Raw genomic sequence first — 13636 nt, forward strand, 5'->3', positions numbered from 1 at the left:
GACAACGGCCAAAAACCAAGAAGGCGACCGACGAAACTCGAGGCTTCAAAACAGTCCAACCAAAGGGTGACGTCACGGAAAGTTGTGATATATTCATTTAGCATGAGGCCCTGTAATTTTACCTGCCGGCCTTTGCTGCACCTTGTCCCTCATCAGCTATTTCACTTTAAATCTCATCCGTCGCAGTTTGTTTGTTGTCAGTCGGTCAGGCTTCGTCATGTGTGGACTCTAATAACCTTCATTTAAGAATGATGCAAGCAAGCTGCTGGCTGTGATGCAACCATCGCAGTGGTTTCTCTAACACTGAGAACATCCTGCCGTCTTTAATTCAGAACAGATTTGAAAGACGACTTTTCCATCTGTAAGATGTGTTTTCACGGCACACAACAGTGTCGAGTGGTCGTTTGTTTTGTCTTTCAGTGCAAACAGAGCCTGAGCTTTCTCATCTTGTCAGACATTGAGAGGAGCGAAGAACTCAGGGAGAAGTCACTTTCAACATGTTTATCCTCTTCAGTAAAGCCAAAGGGAAAACAAACATGCGCAGCCAGGTAGACGCACAGACACCGACAAAAAAGAGACAATTGTGAGAAAGCTGCAGGCATCAGAGCGGTGGTCCTCTTCTCATTAGTTGGCAGTAAGTATACCAAGGAATCCTAATTAATCGTATTGTCATCTACTGATTTATTCGGCGTGGCTGTGATGCAACAGGGCTGTAAAGTGGCATCAACGCGATCAGCAGAGTCTTTTCCCTCTGATGATAGTAGTATTGTGTCACCTATGAATCTCTATGACGCAATAGCTCCTCAAGTTCCAGACTGTCCAGCACAGAAAGCTATCGCTCCCGTCATTTCCTAGGGTATGAAGCTCAAAGGCAGAAATGAGAGAAGCGATATCTCAAATGGACCTCAATGATATGTCTTACTACTGGTAATATTGGCGTTTAAATGTCAACGTCTTCTGGCAGTAACAGCCACAATGACAGCTTTAATTCAAAACCTTGTGAGGGCAGACTGAACGATTGTTATATAAAACTGTAAATCATAGCTTGTTTTATGAAAGAAAAGAAGCCCCAAACTGCTGTATTTGGATGTATTGAACACCATAAGTAATATACAAGTGAAATATATAGTTTGGTACATGAGAAAATTTAAATTTTGGAGACTTCGCCTGAATTTTCTCTGTACTAAAACCTCTCTAACTTTGTTCTGCTTCACTTGATCAAAGTCAACCTTTGCAGAGAGAATGTTCACATATTGTGCTATGATGTGGGTTAGAGTTTAGACCTTACAGCTGCATCATTTAAAGAAATAATCATCCTGAAAGTGCTTTTTTTAACCAGCTGGTGGTGGAAAATGGAATATAATTCCCTCTGGAGGCACAGTGGTCACATCTGAAGTGCCTCGCAGCTTTTTTCGCCACATCAAATTGCCTTTCTTTGGTGGGACCGTGCCGAATAATAGCCTCCTATAGTCGGGGGACATAATGTTCTCTATCTCGCAAAACATATTGTTTCCCTCAACGCTTTCTTAGCATCCTTTTTTGAAAATGTGCAACTTCTGATCAAGTCTTTTTCTTCTTCTTCTTCTTCACGTCTTCTCTACAATGCAGCAACGCAGTGTGTTGTCAAGCTGGTCTTCGTCGCCTTAATTATGATCGGGTGCAGGCAGCTCGGAGGTAATCATAGAATGTGACTGACGAGGCCGTGCTTCGCACCAGCAGGAGGAAATATCAAAGGCATCACAGCGACGTCCTCATCGCTCATTTCGGTAATCCCTCATGATGGAGAGCTGGAAATGTTCCCGTCCTCTTAATCCCATATGGTGAAGAGGTTTAACCTTCACAAACTATTTCAGCTACATTCATAAAATGGGATGACAGGTTATTGTTGTTTAGAGGACTGGTTCACTCACAACAACATTTTCTTATTTAAAAGAATAAGTACGGTGCCACCAAATGCTCAAACCCACAATTATCTGCGAGGAAAGTGTGTGTTCGAAATAAACCCATACTTCCGTAGTTGACAAATCCAAAAGTTATATGAAGGGAGTGGCTGAATCAAATTCTGTTTCGCAAAAAGCATGTTTTTTTATCTGAAGAATTCAGAGAGGGAGGTAACATTGTAGGCACACTATTACATAAACCGTATTTAAACATTCTTAATTTAAGGACTATGAGCAGAAAACTATCAATGGTATGGTTTTCATCTGACAAATGTAAATAACATATCATGTTAATTTGTATTTACTTTAGTGTATTGGTTGTTTTGTTATGCCTATTTGCTTTCATTCATCTCTTTATTGTTGGCCGAACCTCACCCTTTTATTTAATTTCATCTACCTCATGGAATGTAGGATTTGGATGGTGCTGCTGAAAATGACCAACAAATTGTTTTGTCAGCAAATCCCATCAAAATGAATTAATCCTACTAAGTTCTGCGTGACTTATTTCTCCGTGTGAAAGACCACCATTATTATCTAAACAATTAAAAACACAACGGTAAGCCACACTGTAGCTGAAAAATAACCCCCAAAAGTGTCCTTATTTTGTCCGGTTTGAGTCATGTTTGCTAAAAACAACAGTGCCCAACTGTTATTTATTCTTTTTTAATGACACAATGTATTCATGAGCTGCTTTTTGTGAAGATTTGCCCTTCAGTAGCATCGATTGAGTTTAACTGTCTTATCCTTTAACTCTATGCAGAAAATTATTCTCTTTCTTTCATTTCTGTGAGCACCACAATGAATATTCTACTCACCTCTATTATATGAAGGTAGAAATATCAGACAATTATCTCAAAACATGGGAAAGTAAAATGATCTGCTTTGGTGCTTATTTCTTTTGGCTTCTTGAATGGTTTCTTTCACCCACTCTTGTGGTTAATGCTGAGTTGTAGCCCAGGTCTGTTCGTATGGAGCCAGTGAGGGGCCATCGAGAAAAAATACACATCAATACACACAAGAACTACATTTACAAATGTGTACACGCACAACAATAAAATACATTAATTTGTGGGCACTCACATTGTTATTGTTAGTCAAGGCGAGTAATGAGGCAGAGTGACCGTGGAGTCGCCCGCAGGCGAGGTAAGACCACCACAGTTTTATAATGAACCAGAAATAGTGACACACTCCTAAACAGACGGGGTCCGCACAGTCTTGCCTCTCGGGTCCTCTCCCTGGCCCTCGACTGACCGACAGTCAATGTGTTTAGGATGTTCTTTAATTTACTACAGCACACCGATGTTGGCATAAAGTTCTGTAGATCTAGCCTCTTATTTTGACTTCTGGAAGACCTCACGGTTGGCGGGGGATGTAATATACTACTTGAAGCTCACACACTGAACTTCATGCGTGGCGAAGTGCTGGCTTTCTGTTTAGACACTCATTGCATAAATTAAACCAAAACGTGGGAGCGATTTAATTAAACTGAAGCCATAAATTACATTCAACATATTACTATTTTCTCTCTATGGCCACTCCTATGATCAAAATGTGTTTGCTATACTCGATACTATTTCAACACATCTATATCATTTCATTGTTGGGTATAGTGTTGTGTGATGTTTTTAATTGTGCAAACAAATTTGAGGTGAAAAATATGTTTTTTGTATTTGTGGGTAAACCGGCCCTTTGTTAACTAAGGCTCCTACGCAAGTAACGCAACTCATTATACCAGTCACACAATTCCAAGTGACCCACCTCCACAACCGTTGCCATTAGCAAGTAAAATACTTCCGAGAACATGCTGTGAGCCGCCCACTGAGCGTGTCAAGCTGTGGTCCTCCGGCTAAACCCTCTGGGACATTGTTAAATTTTTCTTACTCATTTCCCCATATACGGCTGATAGAAAATTACCTGGCATCTGAAAGGGAATGGCAATATGATAGTTGATGGGAACATATGTATGGCTCCATTATTTGACGGCATTCCAAGCAAAGCAGGTTTTTTTTAGGGGTACAAAAATACATGTTGTCCAATTACTGCCTCAAAATGATAATGGGCAATGCAATTCAAATCTCATTCATAAAGCACTTATATGTTCTTCACATTTCACAGCCAGCAGGCTCTGTAGAAAATGTGACATCATACTGGCAGGCAGGGAATATTGAAATTTGGTGGCTGGATATTTTCAATTTGGGTCTGATTATCTGGGTGAGGGGGAATGGCAGGGCAATTCACTTCTCCGGGTTTAAATAGCCTCTCACCATACAGTTCAGATTAATATTGCATCAAGGAGCTACTGTGTTATATCTGCAGAGCTTGATGGCGCAGGAGAATGTACCACAATAACGCTGTTGTATTCAGTTCATTGTTGTTGTTTTTTCCTATAATTTGAGAGGGTTTTGAATAGAGCCTGAATTTGCTCTCTACATGAGAAGGATGTGTATTATGTTCTGCTTGGCAAACTGGAGACGTTATGTAGAAGTTGACCTGAAAGCACAAATGATAATGATCCCTACATTTTTACAAGAGAGGATTTTTGCATTTATCTGTAATATGCATGATACAATTGCAATACATCAACATTGACCTGAAGCCAAACATGCATTGGAAAAAAGCCTCTGATTTGAGCTTGAAGGACCATTTCCTTTGTTCCACATATTCCCAGAGGTCAGTCAAGTTTACATTTGAAAGCTTGTTTTATTAGTTTGGTCAAGTTCATTTTAATGATATATCCGGAAACTAACAAATTGGCCTCAGAGGGCTTTACGTTCTGAACAGAATATGACATTGTCTAACCGTAGACAGTTTTGGATGAGGAAAAACTAAGGAAGAATACAAACAAAACAAAGTCTTTAATGAGAGGAAAAAAGGAGACAATACTTACCATGTCAGACGGACATAACAATAGTACAATTGCAATACAGAGAGAAAAGCTTGTTATCACAGTACAATTGTCTTCACAGTGGGGTCAATTGTGCAACTTGATCTCATCCCCATTCTTCAAATGTTCCCCATGGGCAGAATCAGCCTTTTGCATCTCATACAACAGGATGTTGCCTTGCAAGCTCACAGAAGGAGAACGTTGTTAAAGTTTGCAATAGTATATAAAGCCATGGTAAATGTACTTGCATTTATATTTCACCTTTCTTGTCCCTCAACCACAGAAAGCGTTGAACACTACCGCCAACGTTCACCCATTTCACACACACACATTCACACACAGATTCACACACACATTTACACACTGATGGCATGCAATGTGCCACCTGACCTTTTAAGATCTAAATTAATCATATACATACACCAATGGCTAAGCCTTTAAGTGCAATTTGGGATTTAGTAACTTCTTGGAAGACGGGAGAAGCAGGGTAAGAACCACCGATCACTGATTTTTAGAGCTACATGCATGATGAGAATAACTGCACAAAATATATTTGTTTGTTTGATATACAATTTATTGTCCCGTGCCGTCCTCAAGTTTTTGTCCATCTTGCATCGGCCTTGTTCCATGTGAACGCATGTGGTTGTGACGTTTAGGTAACCAAAACGCAGCAAAAAGTTAACCGCTCACTCCTGCCCTTATCAGACTTTTTCACTCCATTACACCCACTGCTCTGAACATGTGATGACACAAACGGGATTGAATTAAAGTTAATTGAAATCCCAGTGCATCCCATACAGACACTAAAGGATGCCTTTTGCTTGGGTTTTAATACGCTGAGGGCCACTGCCCAGGAGATGGTATCGGACTACCTGAGCTTGAGACCAGGATACAATTTTGATATGGTCTTTCAAAGTCTGGCCAGCCATGCAACAATATAGACGATGTAAACTATTATACTTCAAATGTAACTATCCCATGAAAGCCATCCATCTCCCTGTCAAATCCTCTGTCCTTGGTGAATTCAACATGAAAGCGTTATTACCACTTACTGAGAGAGTGGGAAACAGTATCTGAACTACAGCCAATAGGCCTACAATAACAGAATAGACCTAAACAAGAATAGGTCTACAATCTGATAGATGGTGTACGATGAGGGACAGTGGCGGGCCGTGGATTTTCGACCTGGAAACCTGGTCTTTTGTCACTTTTTCCGTTGTCATGAAATAGTCCCAGAAGCCAGTTTGGTAAACTCAAACAAGCTGTGGTGGATTCACTCGCATTACATTACACAACTGTTTCCGAAGTATGCCATCTCGGTTTCCTACGGAGTCACCACTCTGACGTTGAATACGTTGTGGCTTTAAAGCAATTTATCGCATGTCAAGGGTTCAAGATTTGTGAGTCTGACCCCGGGTGAGCATAACTCAACCTATCAACAAACAGATGACGGAGACATCTTACATGAGCAGGTTTGTATTGGTTTAGCCCTGTATAGTATCTGATGATCAAAGGGTCTGTCATTGAGTGAGCAGGTGGGGGTTAACCATCTCTCTCAAGGACACTGCAGCCTGACAATTGATGGATCTATACAGTAACCTTCTGTTGCAAGAGCTGAGCATATGAATCATCTTTCTTTCATCGCCTTTATATATCCTAGGTCCTGCTGCAGGCAGGCGCTTGGCAAAGGCAGTGGGTTCATCCCAAGTTTTTTTTATTGCATCCCCATTCCCTCACTTGCGTCTTATCCTTTGCGTCTTAGTCCCTCCCACCAGGGATGCATGGAGAGATGCCGAAATAAATGAAGAGAGTTGTGGACCTTTTGTTGTTCAGACCTACAATGAACATAGATGGTGAATCAGAAAACAAATCAAATATATAACTTCAGTTTAACCTGTGATCCGTCTTCACTCTGGTATGAAACTCCAGCGATCAGACTGATCAGCTGCAGCGTCCAATCCTATAACTGATGAACAATAAGGAGGCGTGTCGAGCATTAAAACACTTCTTGGAAGGCTTCTCTCGTGCTTCCTCGGCTCCGCAGATATCCCTCCTTGATTCGTTCAATCGAGGAAATGACAAATACGAGACTTGGGATGTAAGGCCTGCGTTTGAGAGTCATGACTATTTTTCTCATAAAGTTTTTCTCCACGGTGGCCCTCAGAGCGCAATGCACTCAATTTGCCGTTCATGGCAAAGGCTGTCAAAAAGTAGCCTACTGATGCCTTTCTTAATAATATCATTCAGAGGCTCCGCTCTCCCTTGAAATGAAGAAGAGCCTGTCGTCGAGTAAAAAATCTTAATTTTGTCATATTAGGTAGCATGTCATACAGAGTTATGAAGTGCAGGTACAGTGATATTCCATCACATAGTATTTCTGGCATCCATTGTTAGTCTATGATATGGACAACTTTAAAAGATCCAAAAAATATATGTTTTTTCAACTTATTCTTAAATTCTGAAACCTCGTATTGCATATTCCGTATGAACTTGGAAGTCCAAATCTCCTGCCATTTTTATCTTTTGATTTTTACTGTCTTTGTTCTCAAAAGGAATTTTGAGAACAAAGAAAGTATGAAATTACTATGATTATAACTATTTCATTTGGGTCCTATTTAACATCAGAGTTCCATATCCAAGTTGGGATGAAGCGGTCGCGGGCCTGCCAACCGTTTGAGTCAGACGGGACTCTGATATCCGTTTGAGGTGTATTCTGACAAAAGTATTAAAGCCTTTTGGTCTGAGATTCTAGGAGGATAAGAGGAGTCATGCTAAGTTTGTGCAAATACAATTTGTTTATACATTTTGTAATTATAATTTGGCTCGCAACTCCTAACTCACGAAGCAGTACTCTCATATAAATCTAAATGTTGTGTTTATGTCGAGGGCAGGAACAGCAGGAGCGATGGCCACTGAGTTTCTGAGGAATTCTCCACAGGCGCTTATGGGAAAACATGTTTTAACTGCGATCACTCGCTGGATGATTGAACTGCCTCCAAGCTGACAAACAGTCGAGAGGAAAACATGGCAGAGGAGTGATGCAAGTTGTTTGAAGAAGAAGAAAAAAAAGCCTGATAATTATTTCATGCAATCGGTCACATGTGTAAACTGCATTATAATTAGGGTGGACAGTTTCATACTGTCATTGACTGCTTGCTGACTCCTCATTCATCACTTCTAACCGGCCCCTGGCCGGTGGGGGCCACTAGTGATAACACAGTTGAAAGCGTTTCCAACTTCCCATCCACTACTCTGTGCCCGGAGAGACAATGGGGGGGGGGGGGCAGTTGGCAGTAGGTTTTGGCTGACAAGTGAAAAAAGATACACACACTGCTATACATCACTGCAACTAAGGCGGTTTTGTAGGTAAGTGTTAGAAGAAAAACTTATTTACTCTTAATCAAGTACTGTTTCACAGTTATATTATTAATCATATAATGTGTAAAGGCTTGTGGCTTCTCATGTGACCTCCTCTCCTGTTAAAACATACGTATGCTTTAACAGTGACCTTCTGATAGTCTTGAGACTGTGGATGCCTACATGTCTCTGTGTGAAGAACGTGGTGTTCCTTGTTATCATGACCATGCCGATGCAAGCGAATCTGAAGACGTCATGGGAGCTTCTGTGATTGTGTCACTAATGTATTTAAGAGGTAACTCTCTGCTCATTCATTGAGCAGTTCAGGATACGCAATTGACACATCATGTTGTGATTCTGACTCTGTTCCTTCTTCGAGGAATAAATGTCCTGATCTATGATTTTACCTCAAGGTGTCGAGTAAATTTTTCTAACAGTAAGACAGCTTGGTGAGTTAAATTTTGTATTTTTTCAAGATTGTATGTTGTGTTTTTATACAACGACTTTGAGCAAATGGCCCGCATACATCTGCTGCTTGTTTTTAGGTTTAGACTCCCTTCAGGCCATTAGTGTCTCGGGGTTGTCGCACAATACAGCAGTGGTCGTTGCAGACACACATGGAGGAGATCTGCACTTTACTGAGTCCTTCATGTGAAGCCCAGCACATCACAGAGATCAAAAGTGGAAATCATTTGACGTCTAAGATATAGAGATTAAAATTCATGATCATAAGAGGGCACAACATATAGAGCCGCATGTAGATTGTGCATAACATATTTATGCAAGCTGTATAGATTCTAAATATGAATGGTTTGTTGATATTCTCCTGCTCGGTCTGAAATCAAGCCACTTGTATTCGACCACGGGAAATGTTGCAGGAAAAAAGATAATGTTTTTATATTCACTGGCTGTTAACCTATTTAAAGCCTTCAGTTAATGCACCTTAACCATCTCATGCATATGCGTAATGCTCTGCTTAGTATTTCCCAGCCGGGGGCCGCTGGTAGACTCCTGGGACGAGAGCATCTTCAATTCAATTAAAACTGGAAGTTCGGTGACTCCTGATCCAATCAAGCTCTTGGCTGGGGTCCATGACCATGACATGAATGATAATGCCACTGAAGACAATTGCAGAGACGGACAGAAACATTAGACACTGGTATCTGGCAGGCAGCGTTGCACATTTTAAAGAACTGAGATGAATTATAGAAACATTGAAACCACTCGTATGTCTATAAGTCATTGCGCAGTGTGATTGCCAAATGTCTGGAGACTGCAATGAAGATGTTTCAGTTTGAATCAAATTAAAGACTGGGCAGAGACTGTGTGCTGCACTGCTCCGAAAGGCAGGCGGAGAAAAGAGCGGCAACATTAACTGAATGTGATCATAAATCTGATGTTTGTTTTTATTGTCTGAATAATGATATATAAATGTAAACAGAAAAGCAAATATGGGGAGGAAAAAAAAGCTACAACAATGACAGGAAATGATATAAATGACTGATCAATGTGGTCTCTCAGGTCTGATACAATCTTGGAACCCATCGGCTATGTTCGCTGCTCACTGCTTACGGTCTGATTAGCAAGTTGAAACGCAAGAATGGAGTTAAGAGACGGCGTCTACGCCGGATTGTCACAAGCAGACTCTTAAGTCGTTGATTTTAAACCAATAAAAATCCCAACCATCGTGGGATGATAGCTGCTGAGTTGTGACATTTGATTTCAGCCAATGTGTTCAGCCCCTTTTTTCTCTCCATTCCTATGAAATGTGTGCACATGAAAACAAAAAAGTTTGACCTGCAGGTATGAAATTACCCAGATCCTCTGCATCTGTGAAGCCTGTAGACATAGTCCATCAGCATAACGTTAGTCTCTTCGGATACAAAAAATAGTGATTCAGCTATTAATTCATTAACTCTGTAACTTTTAGCAACTCATCATTTTTAGATAAGGGCTATGTAACTTATCTTTGCACTGGGAAACATAATGTACCTCCAAAAAAGATCCACTGATTTACACACGCCTCTTTCACAATGTAAATCAATGGGGGAAACAAATATTGGTATTTAGGGAAGTTGTGCTTCCACAGTTTGATCAGTGTCATGTTATCTTCAAAGCCAAGCAAATCTTTTGATTAAAAAAAAATGAATTAACATTTAATCAATGCAGGTGTCTACACCGGCTATAAATTTATTTCATAATATTGCGTTTGAAGGATCCACGACGTGAAGCTGATTCAACAAAAAAAACAGGCTAAAAAGATAACGCTAGAAGCTGAAGCCAACAGATCACAGTGCGTGGCGTTTAAAGTGGTGTGCAGAGGTCTATAACACAATAAATTGATTTCATTTCCCCTGGCAAATGTATAAGAGTTAACTAACCACTCCCAACTCACGGACGTCACAAGTTGTCTGATGAACGAAGCAATTCGAGCCATTTTGCAAACAAGTTGAATTCTCCTCACGGCACCTTGATGAACTGTTGCTGCATTTTGTGCTCCGGCCCAGAGAGGAAAACTCTTCCTCTGCGGCTGGATGTTATAATCCATATCATGGTGTGCTGTCACTGTGCGAGAGAGGAGCTTTCTGTTCAAATATTAATGTAATATATACGTGAGGTTGTGCAGTCACCACACAGTACAAAGCCTTGTATTTCTAGTCCCTCTCTAGGAGTTTACCTTGTGTGACCGCCTCCTGCAGCACCGCAGCCTGACACCTCTGCAGCACAGAGCCGCTGAGCCTCTGAATCTGCAGTTGGGGGATATTATCCATCGGTGCAGAGGAACCTGACTGAGGCAGGCAGAGAGGGTCATGTCTCTAAATGTTAAGATCCAGGCTCCATGTATTTTAAGATATTACCAACTGCACATAAAACTGACGAACAGTGGCCTTTCGCTTGCTGTGACCTTAAGCTTTCAATTAAGAGCTTTGTAAAGGTGAAATGATCAGGCATTTTTTTTCTAACGCGATCTCATTAGCTACAAGATCACCTTTCAATCTTTAGTGGGAATGGAAAGTTACAGAGTCTCATGAACAAGCACTGTTGCTAGGGTTTACAGCGACTTTTGGTAAACTCACGGAGCTTTTTAACAAGCCAGTTAATGGGAAGTTTTTCCCCAGTACATAAACTTTTTTTGCTTAGTTTTTGTAGATATTCACATACTTCCAGTTTAAGGCCACCAGTTTATACACCACACATATGTTTACTTATTTGGGCTGATTAGACTGTACAGGCTGTTCTTGATTGTCAATTTCCCTCACTGGCCTGTAAAGTAATAAAAAAGTGCAACAAATTGTTGCACCTTTTTATTCCTTTTTTTGAAGCCGGAGACACAATATGTTAAAAAAAAGATCTTATTTTTCTCTTGACAATAAGGTCTCTTTGGTAGTTTCATCAACATGTCCTTGCTTGTTTACTGAATGGCTTCCAGACAAGACTGGTTTTCAAATTATTTTGCTAAAAACCCGTACAAAGATGGTACAAAGTCGGCCAATATTTCACAACTGAATAAGGAAGGTAGCGCCGTATTAGCACTTTAGTAGCACTTTAATTACACTTACTGATAGCACTTTGTAGTTGAACCTTATTGAAGAAATTGTACTTTCTTGATTCTTGTTGTTCTGAGTTTGTACTCATGGTTGAATTGTAAGTTTCTTTGGATAAAAGCGTCAGCTAACTGAAATGTAATAATAATGTAATAACAACTGCAGCCAAAGTACCAGACAATCCAGTATGTAGTCCAAAATATGAATGTGGAACCTCCTACAGAGAAATACACACAAACGCTGTCCATTACTATCAAGTATTTTGGGAAATGGATTCAATATTCATAACATTTGTTTGGATCCTCACTCACGTCAGCAAACTGGTCTTGACCCAGGGGTCAACTTCAATGACATCTGGTAGTGGCAGGAAATATAACATTGTTTGATTTTCCTGGAAGTCTGTTGATTACTCTTCGTCTCCCGAGGTGGGAACAGGCTGGAAGGGGCACAGGGTGAGACCGAGTGGCAGCCTGAACTGGACAGACATGTTGTTCCAGTGATTGATTATAAGCTGGAGATGAGCTGCTCTTATGACTGGCCGGGTGGAAACATGTTGAAACTTATTTGTTAACATGCAGTTTTAATTAAATTGCACCAATTTTTGTTTGTGTTTCTCATATTGTCCTTGGCTTTCATTTGAGCAAATGTCCCACAAACATGAGAAAAGACTGCAGGGGCCCTTTTTATTGGATGTCACTTTGACCAAGTGATGGATTAAGATCATGGGATACATGTAAGAAGTGGACATCGTCCCCTTCAAAACCAACGTCCACAAAGTTTGAGGACGAGTTCAGCATTTTGGCATCTTGGTCTTTCGTTTTTTTTCGTTTTTTTCAAATGAACACATTTTTAGGTCATCAAAATGTTAACCATCCTGTTATTTTCGTTTATTAGGTACAGCAATGATGTTCCCGGGTCAAGTTGACCCGGTGTGTGTTGAATCATCCAAAAGTTGTCAGAAACCAAAAAATCCTAAAAAGTATAGTTTGTACCTCACCACCAACAGCATTGCTAACAATTCAATCAGTTTTTAGTGGAATGGAGTTATTCAACAATGTTTTAGGTGCATTGGAAAAATCTAGATATAAATTGCATTAGTCTACCATAACATGTATTTTTTCCTCAATTTTATTTGCATTTTGAATTCTTTTTTTTCATGGCCTGATGTAGATAAATAGAAGATGAGACACTGCTGTCCAGGGTCATATCGACCTGCTCACTCAAAAGCAAGCCAAATGAGTCATAAGGATTGATATTGAAAGTCAACTTTATTTGTTTATTCATTGACCTCAAGATGGTCTTCATCTTCAGACACTTAGTCCTCTATTTCATTGTCGTGATCAAGGATGTGCTCCATATGTGGTGTTGTATGTATCTGCAGACTGTAAAGTTGGTAAAACTTTGTATATTTCACCTCCCCTGCTAAGTGTGGGCGGAGTTTTCCCGCGCGGAAAAAAAAGGTTCCCGTCAAAATAGTATCTGGCGCACAGGTGGGGTAGTTAGAAAGAGTGTGCATGCATCTGAGATTGGGATGAAATGTGTGTGTGTCACTCTCAGTCAGTGTCTCAGTCTATTAGAAATCCTATAGTACCATATTTATTAGGAGAGACATGAAAGAAAAAACGTTACTTTGATGTTCCCGGTGTATTTAGGGGGAAAGTTTGAAGATAAGCATTGTTTAGTCTGGAAGGTGTGGTTGGCGGGCACATGAAGCATGATAAAGATGGTTCCCATAACAAACACCTGCTTTTCTGTTTGAAGTTTGAAATGTATATATGGGGCTGTGAACGTGTGTGTGTGTGTGTGTGTGTGTGTGTGTATGTGAGAAATGTGATGAAACATGGTAGGAGGGAGTAAGAAAGACTGTCTCTCACATTTTCAAAGAAAGAAATGTTCTAAACTTGACACTT

This window comes from Taurulus bubalis (assembly GCF_910589615.1).
Source record: "Taurulus bubalis genome assembly, chromosome: 8".
NCBI lineage: Eukaryota > Metazoa > Chordata > Actinopteri > Perciformes > Cottidae > Taurulus > Taurulus bubalis.